Below are 14,534 nucleotides of genomic sequence, written 5' to 3'. Positions count from 1 at the left end.
CAAGAATTTTCAGCTGAGAAATATTAAATGGCTGAGAAATACTTAAAGAAATGTTCAACATTTGTAGTCATCAGGGAAATGCAAATCAAAACAACCCAGAGATTCCACCTTACACCAGTCAGAATGGCTAAAATCAAAATCTCAAGTGACTAAAGATGCTGGCTAGGATGTGGAGAAAGAGTAACACTCCGGCATTGTTGGTGGAATTGCAAGTTTATATGATCATTTTAGACATCGGTCTGAAGTTCCTCAGAAAATTGGACATAGTACTACCTGGGGACCCAGCTATACCACTCCATTGCATATATCCAAATGATGCTCCAACATATAACAAGGACACATGTTCCACTATGTTCACAACACCCTTATTTGTAAGAGCCAGAAGCTAGAAAAAACCCAGATGTCCTTCAACAGAGGAATGGATATAGAAAATGTGGTACATCTACACAATGGAGTACTACTCAACTATCAAAAATAATGACATCATGAAACCCATAGGCAAATGTATAGAACTAGAAAATATCATGCTGAGTGAGGTAACCCAATTACAAAAAAAGCACACATGGTATGAACTCACTGAAAAGTGGATATTAGCTCAAAGTCTCAGATTACCCAAGATACACTCCACAGAACATATGAAACTCACGAAGAAGGAAGACCAAAGTTGGGATGCTTCAGTCATTCTTAGAAGGGGTTACAAAATATTCATAGGAGGAAATATGGAGAGAATATTTGCAGTAGAAACTGAAGGAATGGCCATTCAGACCTTGTCCCACCCAGTTACATAGAGCCACCAAACCCAGACATTATTGTTGATGCCAAGAAGTGTATGCTGACAGGATGTCCCCTGAGAGGCTTTGCCAGTGCATGACAAATACAGACATGAATGCTAGCAGCCAACCATTGAATTGAGGATGGGACCCCATTGGAGGAAATAGAGAAAAGTTTAAAGGAGCTGTAGGTGTTGGCAACCCCATAAGAACAAAAATACCAACCAATCAGAACTCCCAGGGACTAAACCAGCATCCAAATGCTAGACATGGATAGATCCATGGCTCCAGCTGCATATGTAACAGAGGACGGGCTTTTTCGGCACCAATGGGAGGAGACACCTTTGGTCCTGTCAAGGCTGGACCCCCCAGTGTAGGGGAATTTCAGGTGGAGAGGCAAGAATGAGTGTTTGGATGGATGGGGAACACCCTCAAGAAGAGAGGTGGGATAGGGTACTTATATATGGGAAACCTGGAAAGGGCTTAAATTTTGAAATGTAAATTTAAAAAGTCAAATGAAAAATTAAATAAAAAGAAAAAGAAATTTAAACAAATCTTAAACTGGTATCTTTAGGGAGAGGAAAACATCAATTTAGTAGGAAGAAGTGGTTAAGAAAAGTGGAGATGGTAGCGATGGGAGAGTGCATTGACAGATAATACATATGAAAATGTAGTAATAACATACCTTGTTTTATGCTAACTAAAAATTTTAGGTAAACTGTATTGTTTAATTCTATATGAAAAGCTCAAATGCTTCACAAGAAAAATGTATAATTTACTTTCATGTCTTTCCACTGATTCAGCTAATATGCTTATAAAATAATATTATTCTTTAAAATCAAAATATCTTACAATTCAAAATGTATTTGTCTACAAGAATTCAACAGGGCACTCTGTAAATGTCTCATGATATGGTAGCAAATGAGTTTTACATATTGTGTTCGTCACTGTCAAGCATGCTTTTGCAAACTGTTTAGCTTCAGTGCTTCAACAATGAGAACGTTCATCAATCATATGCTTCACATTTCATGGCCTCTGAATATACACCGAAACTTTCTATTGTATTATGCTACTGGAATACAAAGAGCTTAATGTGTTCCAAATCATAGCTCCTTTCATTGTTAGATGTCAGAACACAGTAAAGTGAGGAGAAGAAAGGCAATAATAGATTTCTAGAGAAATAGTCCTTATTAATATGTTAAATTTATTCTGAACACTGTTGTCTGATCACTACATTCAAGGATAAATTAAGACTTGGTCTTTCTGGATGTTATCTTACAAAGTGAGTTTCTTCATTATAAAAGAGGTAGCAGATCATAGAATTCTGGTGGTCTTAAACTGAATGTGGATCAGGCGTTATGTATACTATGTATTCAATGATTATCATTGATTATTCAAATCACTGATTTATTTTTCTAGACAGAAATACTTTCAATTTTTTGTTTTGCATTTTTTATACTCTTTACAATATTGGGTCTAGTGGCCAAATCTCTAGCTCCTGATGCCTATGGTGGGTGGTTTCCTGTTATTGGAACTGGGTTATCCAAACATAAAATTAGAGCAACAATGTATATACACAATCAATAATAAATATTCACCATAACACCATTATATTTCATAAAATATTTATATATCTAGATGTACCTTAAGAAATGGAAGGAAAATAGATATTTATAAATTTTCTTTAAAAGAATTCAGAAAAGGCTTTTTAACTTTAAACGACCACACTGTCATTAACAAAAAGGCAAAATTATTAAATGGGTCATAGTATAGAAGTTCACATTTTTAGATTAAATAAAGTTTATAAAATTGAATAAGCTAAGAGATTCCTATACATGCACTGTTACATACAGTAAAGAAAGAAACAGACACGGTATAAAACAGGCTTATATCTTGTTTCATCTCACTAAGGGTTGCTCCTTTTAAATTAATTCTGTTAGTGTTCTTAAAACTGTCTTGATGAAGAGAGGTATTTTCCAGTCAACATTTCAACCATCAAAATATTACACATATTCAACAATTTAAAAAGTGAAGAAAATATAATTAGCTTTTGGTGTAGTCTAGAATTTATATGCTTGGATGCAACATTGAACTTTATTTTTTCTTTTAATACCATTATGATTATTTGTGAAGTTACCATGAGATTACATTGTGGTTAATATTTGATAGCTTTCAAGGTCTGCTATAATCTTCATGTAAGCTATCTAAATAATTTCCTTAAACCATTGTTAGAATTAGAATGTCATATAATTTTTTTTCACTTAAAGTTACAACTTTAGGTTCCTTTAGATCCTGGGAATATTACATCAAAATATGATTTCTGAAAACATACTTTATCATCTAGTGGCGTGCATGAAAGTACAAGAGACTTTAAAGGTTCTCAAAACAGCCATCAATGTTCTATTTTTTAAATTATTAACGTAATAGTTTTGTTTACTTAAAAGGTCTTATTTTCAGAGACTTATTAGCTCTTGTGGTAATTATTGGGTTTTTTTTGCTAGTTAATGTATCTATAATCACTATTGTTATTTCTGTATTCGTCTGTGGTACCTTTGTTTTTGAAACAGGATATCCCTACGTAGGACACACAGGAAACAAATCTCTAGTGGTCTACCTATTTCTTCCTGCACATTCTGGATACAGGCAAGTGCCTTTCTGCTCAGCTCGTTAGTCTTATGTAGTAAAACCAAGGTTAATTTTATAAGACTTGGATTTCCCTCATTGCATGTTTCTAATGTTTTGAACAATTTAAGACTGTCAGTGCACTGAATGTTTGGCCATAAACAGGTTAAGCGTGCCTGAGATGTAAAAAATACATGATGGTTATTCTGTTTGTTTTACTCAGCAGGGTGAGTGACACTGTAAAATATGAAACATCTAATTTGCGAAAATATTATTGTGAGATAGCTTGCAGGCAGCAATAGAAGAAAAGCAATTAGAGATTTCTGAAGCCAAGTCAAGATGATTTCTCTAATTCATTCTAACAGAAAAGGAAATATACTTAGCATTCCTTTTCTTTTCAGGCGAAATAATTTTTCATGAAGATTATAGTTCTAAAATGTCCTAGAAGTGCATGATTGCCCTGTGACAAAGAAGTTAATTTTCTCATATGGAAGAATTGTCTTCTCTAGTTGAAGAACTGGCAAAGGATTCAAGGTAAAATATGTAAGAAATTTTAGGCATACTCAATTTTAGTAATTTTCTTAACAGTCAAAGAAGAAAGGGAATTTTTTCTTCTCTACTTAGAAAGCTTGTTCTCAAGTGTATCATAATCACTGTGTGCTAGCTCCCTCAGAGAGTTGAACTTGAGTCAGATTGAGAGTACAGCAACTGAAGTACTCATGGGAACTCATTTCCTTCTTAACTCTGTTTTACAAGTAAAGCAGTTTTGCACTATACTGTTTTGGTTTTACATATGTGTCTGTCAGCTATCCCTGAAGGATTTCAATTTTACTTGTGTATTATAATGTTCTCACTTACAGGCTGCAGGAAACTTCTTAAGTGCCCTTTCTGCTATTTCTGGTGGTCAAACTCATGAAGCAGAAACATTGAGAAAGTTGGGTCAGATTATTACAGTCTGTCTTTACTAATTTATCTTTTGTTCTTCAACATATGAAAATTCATGTTCCATTGTTATTTGGTAAAGTACTCCTAATGTTAACTTATTTGCTCAGTGACATACTTCATTGTGCTACTCACAGATCCATCATCTGTAGAAAATTTGGTTTACATTAATTGAATTTAGTGTGTATGTATGAAATCTGTTCACCAGCTTCTCTCATGGGATTGATAGCTAATTATCTAATCGTATTACTTTTTATATACTGGGAATATGAAGTAATATGAGGACAAACTCTTTCATGTTACTCAGTTTTCAGGTCAATTTGATTCTGATAACAATAAGGAGAATTTCATCATGTCATGACAGAACATTCCACTAAAATCTTTGGTTTTGCCACAAAAGAATGAGGCATAAAATCAAATATAAGGAGAGACAATAAATAAGATTAGTATTATCCCTGTTATAGAAACCTACTGTGATTATTTGAAAGCTGAGTAGTAATACCAAGTTGGCAGAATCTAGAATCACCTAGGAACCAAGCTTCTAAGAATTCCAGTGAAACATCATCTAGACGAAGCCCCTGGGCACTGTGTGTGAAATGTTCTAGGTTTCCATAATTGAAGTAGTCATATATTTGACTGGAAGGGATACTGAACTAAATAGAAAGAAGAACATATTCACAGGACTAAAAGACATCTTTTTGCTTCCCTGCTGCAGATGCAACACAACCGGCTGACTGGTGGTGCCATGACTTTACTTAGCAATTATTAGCTTTATTCTCTTCAAATATAAACTGAATTACATTTCTTAATTTGTCTCTTTTCAGGTATTCTGTTAGAGGAATAAATGAGAAAAGTAACTAATATACTGACTCTGATGGAACAATGCATGTATGTACATGGTGTGTGCATATCATAGAATATATATACATATATGTATATGTATATATATATATATAAGTTTTATACTAGTGAGTACATTTGCTCACTGAAATTGGGCTATAATATATCATACTCTGTCAATAAATAAACTTGACCTATTTTACAGGAGGAAATTGGTGTAGCTGACACTTATATTTTGAAGATATTTTAATCGATATTTTATAGGAAATATAATTTATCCTCTCTGGTACATGTGCTTAAACAACCCCATCCTAATTTAAATCTTCAATTTTATTTCATTTCACTATCTTTCATTAATTGCACCAAATATTTTATTTGTGCTTTACTGCTATTTGTAAGAGAATCAAATAATTAATTTAAAAACATATAATAATTTTATTTAAATGTGGTATAATTTACTGCCATAATCAAGCCGTGCCAAAGTACTCTGGATTTCTCAAAATATGAATTTCAAAACATACCAAAATCCAACCATTTCTTACTCTATTCCCTATATTCCCATTTTCAAGCGAGTGAAATCATCATCAGGACCACTTACCAGCACTTTCATGCTCATGGAGAACTAAATCGCAATTTATAAACAATTTACAATTGCTTTCAGGATGGGACCTGTGGTTGTATATGAAGGCTTAACATTTTAGTCTTATTCTGCAATGAAACACTCTGTTGTGCCATAGAATTCTGAACCATCTGCTCTTGGTGCCATTGCTATAACAGATTTAACCTAATGGTTGGACTTTCTTGCATTATTGTAACCTTTGATAGGAATAAACATCTGTACCACAATTATCATTATAGGAAGGAATTATGCTAACATGAAATTTAAGATGTGTTAACGATTAAATAAGCATGATGGTTATTAATATTATAGCACACTTTCTTTTAAATTTGATATCAGTGATGACAATGAATGTGCATAATGAATGTTTATCAATTATTTCTGAAAATGTAAAATCATCTGAGAACTAGAGAAATATCAAGATAAAACCTGGACTGACTAGCTGTTTGTTGTGACAATGAAATATGTGAGGGAAGGTATACATAAAAAGCTAGAGATTATTTAGCTTACAGATCTGGAGTTTCAGTGATTCAGCACTAGCTCTTCATGACATTTCTCTAATTTGCACAAATTTATTCATTTATTTATTTATTTATTATTTAATTTTACACTCTAGATTTTATTCCTATTCCAGTTCACACCTTCGACTATTCTATAACCCTTACCTCCTCCCTGTCCACCCCATCTCCATAAGGATGTCCCCACCCCACCCAACCCACACATCCCACCAGACCTCTAAACTTCCTGTGGCCTCCAGTCTCTTGAGGCTTAGGTGCATCTTCTCTGACTGAAACCAGACCCAGGTGTCCTCTGCTGTATATGTGTTGGAGGCCTCATCTCAGCTGGTGTATGCTGCCTGGTTGGTGATTCTGTGTCTGAGAGATCTCTGGAGTCCAAGTTAGTTGAGACTAATGGAAGATGGATCATATAGCAAGAAAAGAATGAGGCAAATGGGAAGTCCTGCCGTTCTTCTGTTTAGTACATATCACAGGAGATTACACTTAGAATCTTATAAAGACTAATTGAAAACCTTTAGAAGGTAAGAACAGTGATTTTCACCAAGACTTACATACTAATTATTCTACCTCTATAAATGGTCACACCAAAGACTGAGTCTCAAGTTTTATAAGAATTAAAAAAATACTTTAAATATTATCCATAACAGAGCAGCAAATTATCTGTACTAAGTAGAACTAGATAATATACTTTAGACAATGATGGTAATAACGAGTATCAGCTTGATGAGATTTGTAAAAATGGGCTTTGAGCATCTATGTGGTGGAATATAATGACAAGGTTAATTGAGATGGAAAACCCATCTAATATGGGCGGTACTTTCCTTGGACTGAGATCTCCAAGTATTTAATGAAAGAGTGAATTGAAAGTATTGAATGTTTCTTAATGGTTGATGATCCTCATTCCTTTGACGTCCCTACAAGATGGAGAGAATTATGAACTGAGCCAAACTTTATTTCTTGAAATTAGTTTTATCACAGTATTTTATCACACCAACTAAAACAAACAGACAAAATAAAAGAACACAGAAACTCAAAAGATGGGCTCACAGAGAATGAATGACAAGCATGAGGCTTGTGCAGATCTGCATCAGGTCTTCTGGGCTTCTATTACGGCTGTTACCTTGGTGTTTTATGGACTCCTAACAGAATGGGTGATAGTAGCTGTGGCTTTTTGGTCTGTTCTTGAGACTCTTTTCCTCCCATTGGAATGCCCTCCATATGAGGTATTTTGACTTGTCTTATTGCATCTTGATTGGGCATGGTTAGCTGGTGTCTCTTGGAGGACTGATCTTTATTTAGAAGGATACAGAGAGAGTGGATCTAGGGAAGAAGACCATAGGGGTAAGCAAAATGTATAGAACAAAGACTGTGGTTGGTTTGTTTTTTATAAATAAGAATCTATCATAAAAATAAAATAAGATTTATTCAAGATAGTTAAACATCATGTGAACTAATGTTCACTTACTAAAGAGAAACTGGAGAATGAAATCATTGTTATAACTATGACCAAATATGTAGTGTTTTTTGCTAGACTCTACCATGTGGCCACATAGAATTTCAATAACATGAAAGGATGTCATATAGTTATGCTCCAGAGAATATGTTGGATTCCTTGTGGGCACAGGTTTTATCACAACAAAACCATTCATCACAAACTGAATAACTCCTTTAACTTGTTCTATTTTAAGGGATAAATTCACAACAATAGAATTATTCTTACATATAATTGTTATTTGATCAGTGAGTTTAATTATAAGTAAGATGTAAAATTAGATATGTTTTTAATCAGTTGTAATATATATATAATCTAAATAATAACAAAGTCAATCATTGAATTAATAATATATTGTAAAGAGTGTTTATATATGTACAGATTTCAATTTAAATATGATAATGTAATACAAGCTCCTACACATTAGATTAAATTGAATGAAAGATAGATACACTGATATATAAATAAAAATTAAATATATAAATGTTTATATAAAATAAAATATTTGAAATTTGTCATCTGAAGTCTATGACCTGTGAGTATACTGAAAAATGAGAAAATGTATTAATGTACACAATGTAGATAAACCATATCACAATTATGAGAAATTAAGAAAATCTGCACTGTGTTTGAACCTTAAATAGAAGTAAAATAATGTGATGTAGGCTGCAGAAGTGTTAGAAATGGTGAACAGAGCATGTAATATTACCAGGTAAGCTGAGCAACATCAATATTAGCTTGCTATTCAGATAGTTTCGCTCAGAGAATAGGAACCTATGAGAATTTCTACCTGGGCCTTGCACCATAGTCACATCCCCTCAAACATTTGGGAAGTCTTTCCTAGGTGGCATGGCAGATATTAGGTGAATAATACTCAGAATTCATCCACTATTTACTAATGCATGCAAATGTAAGTGTCCCAGAATTTTGGAGAGAGTTCTTTGTGAGAAAAAGTCCTAGATAACTTGACTAATCAAAACAAAATATGCCAAGAAAACATAACTGGATTTTTTAGTGAAATTTGATCTCCCTTAATAGGTACTATATTAAAATGTATCAAAGAGACCAAATATATTCACTGTCATATTTTATAATATTAGTTAACATAGCTTATGAAGTATTTGATTGCTACTTTCTTTTGAAAATGTAAACAGGTAATAATTCGTTTTCCTTGTAAAATAGTATCAAAAAGAATAGCAATATGTTCTTACATTTCTTTTTATTCCAGCCCCCCAGAAGTTTCCTTTTTTAAAATTTTTAATTAGATATAATTCTTTACCTACATTTCAAATGTTATCCCCATTCCCGGTTTCCTGTCCATAAGCCCCCTTTCCCTCCCCTCCCAGTCTCCCATACTGGTTTTCCCCCTAGACATCCCCCTTACTTCCCCCTCCCCCATATTCCTCTGCACTGGGGTCCAACCTTGACAGGACCAAGGGCTTCCCCTTCCACTGGTGCCTCAACAAGGCTATTCTCTGCTACATATGCAGTTGGAGCCCTGGGTCAGTCCACATATAGTCTTTCAGTAGTGGTTTAGTCCCTGGAAGCTCTGGTTGGTTGACATTGTTGTTCTTATGGGGTTGTAAGCTCCTTCAACTCTTTCAATACTTCCTGTAATTCTCCAAGGGGGATCCTGTACTCAGTTTGGTGGTTTGTTGCTAGCATTGACCTCTGTATTGGACATGATCTGGATGCGTCTCTCAGGAGAGATCTATATCCAGTCCCTTTAAGCATGCATTTCCCATATCCCATTCTATGGACATTTTTCCCCTTTTAAGAAGTGGGAACATTCCCATTTTAGTCATCCTTCTTCTTGAGCTTTCTGTGTCTGTGGATTGCATCTTGGGAAAATCAAGCTTTTGAGCTAATATCCACTTATCAATGAGTGCATACCAAGTGTGTTTTTCTGTGATTGTGTTACCTCACTCATGATGATATTTCCTAGTTCTTTCCTCTTGCTTAGAAATTTCATGAATTCATTGTTTTTGATCGCTGAGTAGAACTCCATTGTGTAGATGTACCATATTTTTTTAATCCATTCCTCTTTGGAAGGGCATCTGGGTTCCTTCCAGCTTCTGGCTTTTATGAATAAGGCTGCTATGAACATAGTGGAGCATGTATCTTTGTTGTATGTTTCAGCATGTTTCGGGCATATGCCCAGGAGAAGTATAGCTGGGTCCTCAGGTAGTGGAATGTCCAATATTCTTAGGAAACTCAGACTGATTTCCAGAGAGGTTGTACCTGTTTGCAATCCCACCAACAATGAAGGAGTGTTCCTCTTTCTCCACATCTTCACCAGCATCTGCTGTCACCTGAGTTTTTTATCTTAGCCATTCTGACTGGTGTGAGGTGAAATCTCAGGGTTGTTTTGGTTTGCATTTCCCTGATAACTAAGGATGTTGAACATTTCTTTAGGTGCTTCTTGGTCATTCGATTATCCTCATCTGAGAATGTTTTCTTTAGCTCTGTGCCCCATTTTGTTTTGTTTTTTTTTGTTGTTGTTGTTTTTTTTTCTTTTTTTTCTTTTTTTTTCTTTTTTTTTTACATTTTTTTTATTAACTTGAGTATTTCTTATATACATTTCGAGTGTTATTCCCTTTCCCGGTATCCGGGCAAACATCCCCCTCCCCCCCTCCCCTTCCTTATGGGTGTTCCACTTCCAACCCTCCCCCCATTGCCGCCCTCCCCCCCAACAGTCTAGTTCACTGGGGGTTCAGTCTTAGCAGGACCCAGGGCTTCCCCTTCCACTGGTGCTCTTACTAGGATATTCATTGCTACCTATGAGGTCAGAGTCCAGGGTCAGTCCATGTATAGTCTTTAGGTAGTGGCTTAGACCCTGGAAGCTCTGGTTGCTTGGCATTGTTGTACATATGGGGTCTCGAGCCCCTTCAAGCTCCTCCAGTTCTTTCTCTGATTCCTTCAACGGGGGTCCTATTCTCAGGTAAGTGGTTTGCTGCTGGCATTCACCTCTGTATTGCTGTATTCTGGCTGTGTCTCTCAGGAGCGATCAACCTCCGGCTCCTGTCGGTCTGCACTTCTTTGCTTCATCCATCTTGTCTAATTGGGTGGCTGTATATGTATGGGCCACATGTGGGGCAGGCTCTGAATGGGTGTTCCTTCAGTCTCTGTTTTAATCTTTGCCTCTCTCTTCCCTGCCAAGGGTATTCTTTTTCCCCTTTTAAAGAAGGAGTGAAGCATTCACATTTTGATCATCCGTCTTGAGTTTCATTTGTTCTAGGCATCTAGGGTAATTCAAGCATTTGGGCTAATAGCCACTTATCAATGAGTGCATACCATGTATGTCTTTCTGTGATTGGGTTAGCTCACTCAGGATGATATTTTCCAGTTCCAACCATTTGCCTACGAATTTCATAAAGTCGTTGTTTTTGATAGCTGAGTAATATTCCATTGTGTAGATGTACCACATTTTCTGTATCCATTCCTCTGTTGAAGGGCATCTGGGTTCTTTCCAGCTTCTGGCTATTATAAATAAGGCTGCAATGAACATAGTAGAGCACGTGTCTTTTTATATGTTGGGGCATCTTTCGGGTATATACCCAAGAGAGGTATAGCTGGATCCTCAGGCAGTTCAATGTCCAATTTTCTGAGGATCCTCCAGACTGATTTCCAGAATGGTTGTACCAGTATGCAATCCCACCAACAATGGAGGAGTGTTCCTCTTTCTCCACATCCTCACCAGCATCTGTTGTCGCCTGAGTTTTTGATCTTAGCCATTCTCACTGGTGTGAGGTGAAATCTCAGGGTTGTTTTGATTTGCATTTCCCTTATGACTAAAGATGTTGAACATTTCTTTAGGTGTTTCTCAGCCATTCGGCATTCCTGAGCTGTACATTATTTGTTTAGCTCTGAACCCCATTTTTTAATAGGGTTATTTGTTTCCCTGCGGTCTAACTTCTTGAGTTCTTTGTATATTTTGGATATAAGGCCTCTATCTGTTGTAGGATTGGTAAAGATCTTTTCCCAATCTGTTGGTTGCCGTTTTGTCCTAACCACAGTGTCCTTTGCCTTACAGAAGATTTGCAATTTTAGAAGATCCCATTTGTCGATTCTTGATCTTAGAGCGTAAGCCATTGGTGTTTTGTTCAGGAAATTTTTTCCAGTGCACATTTGTTCCAGATGCTTCCCTAGTTTTTCTTCTATTAGTTTGAGTGTGTCTGGTTTGATGTGGAGATCCTTCATCCACTTGGACTTAAGCTTTGTACAGGGTGATAAGCATGGATCGATCTGCATTCTTCTACATGTTGACCTCCAGTTGAACCAGCACCATTTGCTGAAAATGCTATCTTTTTTCCAATGGATGGTTTTGGCTCCTTTGTCAAAAATCAAGTGACCATAGGTGTGTGGGTTCATTTCTGGGTCTTCAATTCTATTCCATTGGTCTATCTGTCTGTCTCTGTACCAATACCATGCAGTTTTTATCACTATTGCTCTGTAATACTGCTTGAGTTCAGGGATAGTGATTCCCCCTGAAGTCCTTTTATTGTTGAGGATAGCTTTAGCTATCCTGGGTTTTTTGTTATTCCAGATGAATTTGCAAATTGTTCTGTCTAACTCTTTGAAGAATTGGATTGGTATTTTGATGGGGATTGCATTGAATCTGTAGATTGCTTTTGGTAAAATGGCCATTTTTGCTATATTAATACTGCCAATCCATGAGCATGAGAGATCTTTCCATCTTCTGAGGTCTTCTTCAATTTCTTTCTTCAGTGTCTTGAAGTTCTTATTGTATAAATCTTTTACTTGCTTGGTTAAAGTCACACCGAGGTACTTTATATTATTTGGGTCTATTATGAAGGGTGTCGTTTCCCTAATTTCTTTCTCAGCTTGTTTCTCTTTTGTATAGAGGAAGGCAACTGATTTATTTGAGTTAATTTTATACCCAGCCACTTTGCTGAAGTTGTTTATCAGCTTTAGTAGTTCTCTGGTGGAACTTTTGGGATCACTTAAATATACTATCATATCATCTGCCAATAGTGATATTTTGACTTCTTCTTTTCTGATCTGTATCCCCTTGACCTCCTTTTGTTGTCTGATTGCTCTGGCTAGAACTTCAAGAACTATATTGAATAAGTAGGGAGAGAGTGGGCAGCCTTGTCTAGTCCCTGATTTTAGTGGGATTGCTTCAAGTTTCTCTCCATTTAGTTTAATGTTAGCAACTGGTTTGCTGTATATGGCTTTTACTATGTTCAGGTATGGGCCTTGAATTCCTATTCTTTCCAGGACTTTTATCATGAAGGGGTGTTGAATTTTGTCAAATGCTTTCTCAGCGTCTAATGACATGACCATGTGGTTTTATTCTTTCAGTTTGTTTATATAATGGATCACGTTGATGGTTTTCCGTATATTAAACCATCCCTGCATGCCTGGGATGAAGCCTACCTGGTCATGGTGGATGATTGTTTTGATGTGCTCTTGGATTCGGTTTGCCAGAATTTTGTTGATTATTTTTGCGTCGATATTCATAAGGGAAATTGGTCTGAAGTTCTCTTTCTTTGTTGGGTCTTTGTGTGGTTTCGGTATAAGAGTAATTGTGGCTTCGTAGAAGGTATTCGGTAGTGATCCATCTGTTTCAATTTTGTGGAATAGTTTGGATAATATTGGTATGAGGTCTTCTATGAAGGTTTGATAGAATTCTGCACTAAACCCGTCTGGACCTGGGCTCTTTTTGGTTCGGAGACCTTTAATGACTGCTTCTATTTCCTTAGGAGTTATGGGATTGTTTAACTGGTTTATCTGTTCCTGATTTAACTTCGATACCTGGTATCTGTCTAGGAAATTGTCCATTTCCTGAAGATTTTCAAGTATTGTTGAATATAGGTTTTTATAGAAAGATCTGATGATTTTTTGAATTTCCTCTGAATCTGTTGTTATGTCTCCCTTTTCATTTCTGATTTTGTTAATTTGGACGCACTCTCTGTGTCCTCTCGTTAGTCTGGCTAAGGGTTTCTCTATCTTGTTGATTTTCTCAAAGAACCAACTTTTGGTTCTGTTGATTCTTTCTATGGTCCTTTTTGTTTCTACTTGGTTGATTTCAGCTCTGAGTTTGATTATTTCCTGCCTTCTACTCCTCCTGGGTGTATTTGCTTCTTTTTGTTCTAGAGCTTTTAGGTGTGCTGTCAAGCTGCTGACATATGCTCTTTCCCATTTCTTTCTGCAGGCACTCAGCGCTATGAGTTTTCCTCTTAGCACAGCTTTCATTGTGTCCCATAAGTTTGGGTATGTTGTACCTTCATTTTCATTAAATACTAAAAAGTTTTTAATTTCTTTCTTTATTTCTTCCTTGACAAGGTTATCATTGAGTAGAGCATTGTTCAATTTCCAAGTATATGTGGGCATTCTTCCTTGATTATTATTGAAGACCAGTTTTAGGCCGTGGTGGTCCGATAGCACGCATGGGATTATTTCTGTCTTTCTGTACCTGTTGAGGCCCGTTTTTTGACCAATTATATGGTCAATTGTGGAGAAAGTACCATGTGGAGCTGAAAAGAAGGTATAACCTTTTCCTTTAGGACAGAATGTTCTATAAATATCCATTAAGTCCATTTGGCTCATGACTTCTCTTAGTCTGTCTACATCTCTGTTTAATTTCTGTTTCCATGATCTGTCCTTTGATGAGAGTGGGGTGTTGAAATCTCCCACTATTATTGTGTGAGGTGCAATGCGTGTTTTGAGCTTTAGTAAGGTTTCTTTTACATATGTAGGTTCCCTTA

Source organism: Rattus norvegicus, chromosome 2, assembly GCF_021556685.1.
Source record: "Rattus norvegicus strain SHRSP/BbbUtx chromosome 2, alternate assembly SHRSP_T2T, whole genome shotgun sequence".
Lineage (NCBI taxonomy): Eukaryota > Metazoa > Chordata > Mammalia > Rodentia > Muridae > Rattus > Rattus norvegicus.
This window is presented reverse-complemented; position numbering follows the sequence as displayed.